Here is a 6,000-nt window from a genome sequence, read left to right as displayed (position 1 = left end):
TAATATAATTAATCAGCATTAAAAAAAAATATTATATAAACATTTCCAAATATAAGAACACAATCAAATATAAATCAGTCAATGCAGGTTCCCATCCCTCAGTACATTTGAAGACAATCTCCAAATCTTTGTATTAATTAATTGAGTTTAGTGATTTTGATGGCAAGGCTTAAATATAATGATATGTTGCTAAAACCAAACAATGTAGTCCTGATATTACGTTTTCCTTACAGCATATTGGAAAAAAAATATTTTAACTCTAAATGTAGGGAACTGGTGATGTGATTTTGAACATGGGGTAATAGTACCATCTACTGGGCAAGTGCAATATTGTCACTCATCTTCTTTTCCTTGACTTTTAGGATGTGGGGAAATCAGACAGAGAGTGCAAGGGGTGCTCGGATCAAAAGCAATCACTGGTCCCTGAAGGACCCTAGCCCTGGTCACTTAAAGCCCTGACAAGGTGAACGAGGCTAATGGGTGCAGATTCTCTTCCGCTCCTATAACCATATATTTCATAGAAATAACCGAATCCTGTTTTACTACCCACAATCTGGTTCTGGGTTTCTTCGCGTGGATTCAGTGACACCCTGAGCCACATCCATCCTTTGCATAAACAGAACAAAAGGAGGCTGAAGGGCTCGGGCTGTAGGGATGGGCTAGTGGCCAGCCACTTGCTCCCCCAATTACTGGCCTGGTAAGAAAGTGGGTCAAAACATGTTATTTATTTATTTGTTTTTTGTGCTATACCTTGCGATTGTGCTTTCATGTCTTGGGTATAGTGCTTCCGAACAATAAGTTGCCCTGATAGACAATTACCCTCAACTTCCCCTGCAATTCTCTCCTTAGCATAAGCCATCCAACTGCATTTTGAAATTCAGAAGACATAAGAATATTCAAGCAAAATGATGCCCTGTGTGAGTATCACACATAGGCTGGATTACAAGATGTTAAGAAAGAAAAGATACAGCTGATTAGTGTCTGAGCCCCCCTCATCATTGTCGGGCCTGTGAGTAAAAATATTCGGATGCCTGATCTCCAATGAAAAAGGCATTAAACATGCCAAAATATCTTCTCAGCAGACAATGGTTAGCTCTGGCTTCGCTGGCTTCTTGTCTCTGAGGAAATCCAAGTTGGGCTTGATTCTGACAGTCCATCCAGGGAAGTTAGTTACTACCATGGGATCAGCTCCACTGAATTGGTGGCACCGGCGCAGCGAAAGATCAGAGGGAATCTCTCCTCAGCTTATTGGTTTCCAGATCCTCACCCAGTTCAGCCCAGAAGGGTCGAGTGTTTTTGATAGCGGCTCTGACCTTGCTTTTAGCTACAGATGTTGACATCAAGCTAGAAGTGCTGCTAATTTAGAGCCAAACAGCCTATCTGGTGTATTGATGGCAAGAGGTGCCTAGATGGTAGGCGCTGGATTCTAATGCCCCTTGGGCAGCCTGGTGGCATGGAGACTTATCATATTCTGAACAGTTTCATAGCATTTCTCGCTTGATGTTATGCATCCTTTTTTTCAAGACCATCTGCAAGTTTATTATGATTCCCTTGTTTGAGACATCATCTAGTAAACCTTTGGATTCCCGTTGGCCAGTAAGGACAGAATATGAAACTTCAACTTTAGCTTTCGACAAATAATGAATGCGTCTAAGAATGTCCCTCTATTTCTAATAATCAGCAGGGATACGAGGATAACCCTTTCCCGGTCCTCCTGGGCTATTAGGATTTAGTGGGTAGCAGCAGGTCACCAAGTGATTATTCCCTATGGTAGATGCTTTGAAAGTTGCTTTTTCAACCAGTGATTTCATTTTTACTTTCTGTCAGGGTAATTTGGGAAAAAATGCAAATTGCATGCAGGATACCACCAACGTTTGCACGCACACGCTGTGGAGTCCCCTGCAGAGTGCCAAAGTAAAGAGTAAAATAAGGCTAAACCGTCTTAAATCTTTACTCTTTCTAGCCACTTAGCAAAAAAGTAAACGCTACCTGCAAATTACGCTTTGGGGCTGCACTTAGCAATGTATTCCAGTTGAATACAACTGATTATTAGCAGCTGCTAATGCGAGCAGTATTCCATGAGAGTCCATCCGTTTTATGCCTGCATGAAAATCTCATGTAGGTGTAAAATGATGTGGTCACACAACACAGAGGAAAAAAGCACAGTGGGGTCGTTATCTCTGCTTCATGCTCTTCCTTGGCCTTCAGTCAGTAGGACAATGGGTTGCAGTGTATAATAAACAGGAATAAGCATTACAACTTGCTTTACTCTTTTATTTTATTTAATTTTATTGGCATTCATAATCATTTTGATTTGTGTAAAGAAATGATTTCTGAAGTTTGCAGACTCCTCTATGTTTCTTCATGGCTTTCTCTCTCTTACCCCAGAGGTCGGAGCTGGCAGCAAATAAACAGAATGATGTTTCTTTACTTTTCAGTGCAGTCCATCATCATTGCCTTAATTGTGTGCAGTAGCACTTGAAGGGTTCCAAGTGACGGATGGAATTATCAATAAACGATCTCAGAGCCAAATAAGTGGACAGACTCAAAGAATATGGCAAAATAAAACTTTATTATCAGCTCAAATAAAGTAGGGAAACCTGGTGAACAAACAGGTTGCAGCCTACTCACTCTCGTCTACATTTTGATTATTCAATGTCTTTATACCTCGATGTACGTCAGCTATGACATCATCCTACGTGACAAACAGTAAAAACCAATCGTAAGGAGGGATTGGTTAAGGGAACACTTATACCTATACATAATTTAGGTGTCATAATTGGCTGCCCCTTATCTGGTAGGCCTGCTTTGAACTACATCTAAATACATAAAATACAGATTAATAGCAGAATAACAGCAGCGGATTGGCTTCTTCAACAATGTATGATACACTGCTGCATAGGCCCTCATGATTGGTTGGCATTCTCTCCGAAATTGGACATGCAGTTCGTTAGCAGCACATAAGCAAAACGAAATCCAGCTGCAGGGAACACATCAGACAACTACCCACTTAGTCAATTAGCCTACCATCTTTCATCAGCTAGGCCATAGGACAAGGCTTGGTTCCTCTGTCTTGCATATGCTTTCTGCATCTTTGATTGTTCAATACTCGGCACTTGCAAATGTTTTCGTCTTTAATTAATATAAGAGAAATATGTTCTGCGTATGTAGCTTATCCTCTTTGACTCCCTAGTGCCTTGCAGTTTCCTCTTGATGTGGCATCCTTGATCCCATGCCAAACAGATTATCTTTGTTCCTTGCAAGAAGCTGTTTTCCAGTGCATGTCAGATCTGCGGCCTTGGTCTTTCTCTTCAAGGATTTTTGCGTATTATTTATACAGAATCGAAACCCATCTTTTCATCATGCCCGCTTTACTTGAGTTAAATTTTCTCCTGCCAAAAGATTCTATATGTCTAATCTACCTTGTGTTTCTGCATATTTACTTTGACTGATTCACTTCTTACTTATCCTCTTAGTGTATATGTTTACTTCATATTTGTTTTTCCTATTACTTTAGTTATATCTTCATTCTTTAAGTATTTGCATATTGTTTCAGTGCATCCTCGTGTCTTCTCTTTATGACATCTCTTTACTCTGATCTGATTTCACTTATAGCTCTACTATGTCCAATGGTGTATGCAGACAACCTTCTACCACATCAGTGTGAGGGTACATTCAATACGGTAGTCTGAGTGCATAACGTCTCTCGAATCTTCGATGCAGTATTGGGACGATACCTGGTGTCACACACACTGCTCTCTTTCTATTATTCCACTATGACTGTGGTGAGGGTGCGGGCACTAGAGATCATGTGTACACATGCCTTTCTACATTCCCCCACTGGTCTAGTCCTCAACCACCTCCTCAATCTTCTTCACCTTTTCTTCACACTTTGGTTTCTTCAAAATGCATATTTTTGTCACCCCTCTCAGGTGACCTGCATTCTTTATGAGCTTCTCTACACTCCAGGTCATGTGGCAACATGTCATGATGCATACCCCCGGGCATCCAGACCACGTCCATCAGCCCCGGGAGGAGGCATCATGTCGCCTTGAGAAAACCCAACAACCCCTGCTAGGGGCTGTCTGGGTTCAGTCCTGGTGCCTATGGTGCCAGGCTCATATGGGACATCAGTCCTGGCTCCATAGGTGCCATGCTCATAGGTGCACACTTACCTGATGCAGAGCATGCTGCAAGAAGATCCAAGCCCAAGTGAGGCCTGGAAGGGACTACTTTACCTTAGGGACTATTTTGTTACTCGGTTGTGGTCGGGGAGGAATACCTACCTGGGACTACTTTGGAGGCTATTTAAACCACGCCCGAAGAGCAGCACACGCTTTGCGTTATTCTGCATCCAGCAGCGCAACGTTCAACGTGCCAGCAGCAGCATCCAGCCTTCTGCCACGCCCGCCTTGAACCTGGAGCACCTAGAAAGAAAGAAAGAAGCAAAGGTTAGAACAAGAGTATTACCTGATTTCTTACCTGATTCCAGATTCATCGCATCTTCAAACCAGAGGAAAGACTTTGTTTTAAACGCGTCGCATCACCAGCAGCAGCGCCGCGCCATACTCACCGTTCCATGCAGCATCTCTTCGATCCGGCGCTGTCTCCATCTTTACATCGCCGAATCCCGGCACCTAAGGGGGACATGAAACAAAAAGGTGAGCAGAGAGAACAGACAGAGACAATCTCTTTAGCCGCCATATGCTTACCTGATTTTACCGCCGGTGGTATAATTCATCAGCACGCCACATCTTCTTATGCTGCACCTGTAAGATAAGGAGAAAGCAGCAAGTTTAACCCTTGGCATTATTTAACAGACAGTGTTGGGTAACACACACTTTTACCGGAGCGCTTTCAGCTGTCACTCTTCTTATTGGGTCAAAGCTGCAAGATAAAAGAGGAATTGGACAGGAGTGAATTCCAGACATTTTGAACTCTTACGAACTTAATACTTACGGCTCTTCGCCAGGACCTTTTGGAGCCATGATTCGTCTACAACTCTTCCAATATCTTCAGGCCAGTGAAGTAACTGGTCATCAACGCCCCCCTGCGTGCTTCGCAGGATGGAGGTTCATCCTTCAAGAATATAAGGTGAGATTGCTGAGTGGGCGCTTCAGAGGTGATTAGTGGGGAGGACAGTGCGGTGCTATCACTTGAATCCACAAGTGGCACTTGTAGGAGAATATTTCTACGGGTCAAGCAGACAAGATTAGGAGGGCAGATCCAGTCAGTCATCGCTGCACTACGCATCACGTGGGTGGGGGCCGCAGCAGTCCGGACAACACTCCCTAGTTGGTTGACAGAATACTCAACATCCTACATAGTTCCTATGATCCTTAGGGTGATACAACATTGTTCCTGGGGTGCCAGGGGACTTCCTTTCAGGTGCTCATGGATGGTGCTTTCAGTGTGCATGTGGTCGCCAGTTTCAGCATTCACATTGATTGTTATCTTCATCCCAAAAGCTTTCTTTACTGTCTTAATGCATTGTCATATGATTATAAGACAGAATACTAGCAATACAACAGTAGAATTGCCCCAAGCAGCTTGAAAGCATTTGCTAGACAGGTTAGAACCCAAGAAAACAGGGACAAGAACCAGTCATCGTCTTCAGTTTTGTCTACTTCTTCCTCTATCTTCGTATGCAGAGTTGACAGCATGGTTATTGCCTCTGTCAGGGTTCCATTTTCTCCATCATGGGCAGGTGTGCATGTGCAACAGGAAGGCCCAATCTTGGCTCACACGCCATTTTCCAATACTGTACTCAAGTCCAGCACATACCTGTTCTGGAGGGTCATAAGTCTAATGGCCCTTAATTCTTCTTGAATTGTATAAATCCTTTGATTGTCAAGTTTTTTGTTTGTAACACCTCCCACCTGATTATTTGGAACCCCTTGGCATTCACTGCAGTCTGAATTGCTGCCATGAATATTGCTTTACATATCACTGTCATTCTACTGAACAGTTTATGCTCAGCTGGAATATTTGTATAGGCTT

The sequence above is a fragment of the Ambystoma mexicanum genome, chromosome 13 (assembly GCF_040938575.1).
Source record: "Ambystoma mexicanum isolate Mex_15411 chromosome 13, UKY_AmexF1_1, whole genome shotgun sequence".
Classification (NCBI taxonomy): domain Eukaryota; kingdom Metazoa; phylum Chordata; class Amphibia; order Caudata; family Ambystomatidae; genus Ambystoma; species Ambystoma mexicanum.
Note: the sequence above shows the minus strand (reverse complement) of the source record.